Source organism: Lucilia cuprina, chromosome 2, assembly GCF_022045245.1.
Source record: "Lucilia cuprina isolate Lc7/37 chromosome 2, ASM2204524v1, whole genome shotgun sequence".
Lineage (NCBI taxonomy): Eukaryota > Metazoa > Arthropoda > Insecta > Diptera > Calliphoridae > Lucilia > Lucilia cuprina.
Window position 1 is genome coordinate 66,036,760 of NC_060950.1, and position 3,290 is coordinate 66,040,049.

General features: G+C 28.9%; 1 protein-coding gene across 1 annotated transcript in view; it reads right to left on the bottom strand.

Moving 5' to 3' along the window:
* LOC111679567 (interaptin) overlaps positions 1-2,500 on the bottom strand; it is a 12,705-nt gene extending 10,205 nt beyond the window's left edge. The window contains exon 1 of the mRNA XM_046948574.1: positions 2,116-2,500. The gene's annotated coding sequence lies outside the window, so the exon portion shown is untranslated. The remainder of the gene's footprint in view (positions 1-2,115) is intronic.
* Positions 2,501-3,290: the final 790 nt, after the last annotated feature.

Here is a 3,290-nt window from a genome sequence, read left to right on the forward strand (position 1 = left end):
ATCTATCAATCTATCTATCTATCTATCTATCTATCTATCTATCTATCTATCTATCTATCTATCTATCTATCTATCTATCTATCTATCTAACTTTCAAGAATCATTAACCCCTTAAGGCCATCCCTCTTAATCCCTTTTTATACTTATAGATTACAACATTCTTTTTCCATAATTTCATTCATGTTTTACAAAAACATTTTCTTTTCCGCTTATACTTCTTCTTCTCTACCACTGAACACGTACGAGTAAATATTTTTCTTTTCCAAATATTGCATTTTGAAATCGAATTTGATTTTTCCACAAACCTCCATAGACCGCAAATTGTTTATGGTTAAATGAACGTTTCTAATCAATGTTTATTTTTATATACAAAACATTATTTTTCTTCTGTTTTGCTTACGATTACTGTGTGAAAGAAAATACTAAATGCGTCATTGGCAAATAAGTTTTTTTTTTCTTCAGTTTCATTAAATAAATAATAAACAAAAAAATAACTAAAAGTATGTTTAAGGAAAAAATTTACATGAACTTAAGCAATGTCGATAAAAGCTTAATTTTATAGATGGATATTATTACCATTTTTTAATTTAATTAATTAGAAATAGCAAACAGATTAGATCTTTTAGGTTAACAAAAAAAATCTCATAATTGACAACACTCACACGAGTACTTGCATATTGACAATTTCAAACTCAGTTACTCTTATCTCACTCTCTACAGATAATATAACATTGCCAATTAATTTGACTTGTAAAAGTTAAATAATATATATTTTTTTTAAATAAATATTAACAACAAATTGATAAGACTTATTTGAAGGAATTTAAAGAAAAAACAATTTCACTTATTTAGGTTTTGCAAAGTGAGAAATGTAATTCTATATCACATGACTAGACTATAGAGTATGCTATAGACTAGACTATAGACTAGACTAGACTATAGACTAGACTATTGACTAGACTATTGACTATAGACTAGACTATTGACTATAGACTAGACTATTGACTAGACTATAGACTAGGCTATAGACTAGACTATAGACTAGGCTATAGACTAGACTATAGACTTGACTATAGACTAGACTATAGACTAGGCTATAGACTAGACTATAGACTAGACTATAGACTAGACTATAGACTAGACTATAGACTAGACTACAGACTAGTCCATAGACTAGGCTATAGACTAGACTATAGACTAGACTATAGACTAGACTATAGACTAGACTATAGACTAAACTATAGACTAGACTATAGACTAGACTATAGACTAGACTATAGACTAGACTATAGACTAGACTATAGACTAGACTATAGACTAGACTATAGACTAGACTATAGACTAGACTATAGACTAGACTATAAACTAGACTATAGACTAGACTATAGACTAGACAAGACTAGACTATAGACTAGAATATAGACTAGACTATAGACTAGACTATAAACTAGACTATAGACTAGATTATAGACTAGACTATAGACTAGACTATAGACTAGACTATATACTAGAGTATTGACTAGACTATAAGCTAGACTATACACTACACTATATACTAGGCTATAGACTAGACTATAGACTTGACTATAGACTAGACTATAGACCAGACTATAGACTAGACTATAGACTAGACTATAGACTAGACTATAGACTAGACTATAGACTAGACTATAGACTAGACTATAGACTAGACTATAGACTAGACTATAGACTAGACTATAAACTAGACTAGTTACTAAACTATAGGCTATAACCTAGACTATAGAATACACTAGTCTATAATCTAGACTGTGGAATGGACTTTAAACTAGACTATAGACTAGACTGTAGACCTGACTATAGTCCAGTCTGTAAACTATACTATATTCCAGACTTTAGATTATAGCCCCAACTTTAGACCAGACTATAAAGAAGTTCATATTAAAAATTTATTGTGTTTCGCTTTCATTTGGTGTTGCTAATAGATTCGCTACAGAGATAGAGAGAAGGACTAACGGCAAGAGCAAGAAATGTAAACAAACAATAAACTTGCAGTAGTGTTGTCAACTTATAAGAATTGAAAATCCACTTAAAGCTCCAATTTAATGATTTTTTCAATTAAAATCTCACACTCACCTTAAATTTTCTTTCGCCGCTTAACAATTTTAAATCTAATTCGTTGTCGTTAAATATTTTCTTTAACTATTATTGTACTAATCAATAGTTTTATACTAAATTTATTTTAAAAGTTTTACATATATGATACACTTAAACACTATACAAGCACTGGAATATTAAGTAACCGTTTATTGGAAATTAATTGAAATCAAAGAGAATAGAAAATTGTTGTATAATTTAAAATAAATTTAACATTTTAATGAAATTTTTTATAAAACCGGGAAAAACGCCTCTCAATAAATATCGTTCAATAACTTAAATATTACTTGGATAATCGTGGCCGTCGTCGTTGTTTAATAAAAACTAATAATACTTAAAATATAATAATTGCCACCACCGCATTCTCAGAGGTGAGTTTAGGTACTGATCGTCAATAAAGTGTTTTGTTTTTCGCATAAAAATTATTAAAACAAACAAAAAATAAACCACAATGACAGAAAAATTGTTTGCAAAAATAGCAACAATAACAACTAAATGTAATAATAATTATAAGTTTTAAGTTGTTGTTGTTGTTTCTATAAATTTTCAACGTTTTTGTTCTTATTGTTGGTTTTTCTATACACTTTTCATAGGGCGTCAGATAATATTGAAATACAACAAACAAACAAAAACAAAATAAAGTATAAACAGAGATAAAAGCTTTTTAGAACAGGCCTGGCCGTCAGCACATGGCTTTTTAAGGAGACGTCAACAACCACCACAACGACGGCGGCGGCGGCGGCGACAACAGAGTCATTTAGAATACAAATAAAAATATTATTTTTGAAGAGAATCTCATTGATTGTTTTAGAAAAAATATGATTTATATCGCTATTGTTTTTATTAAAGAGAAGCATGAACAAATTATTAATTTGTTTTGATATGTCTATTAGTCATAAATTGGCTGTTGAGTACTTTTTTTATCGGGCTGAAAAGGAGGGTTTTTTAATTGGCACAAAAAACACGTAATATTAACACTTTAAGTAGCGAAAATGAAAATTGCACCAACTTTTACTCAAAAACCTAGTTTATGACAAAAATATTACCGGTTATTTTTTAAGTAACCGGTTACTTTTATGAGTAACCGTTCAAAATTTTTGCATATTCGCCCCAAAAATTATAAGTTAATAGTAAAAAAAATAAGATTTGGCAAC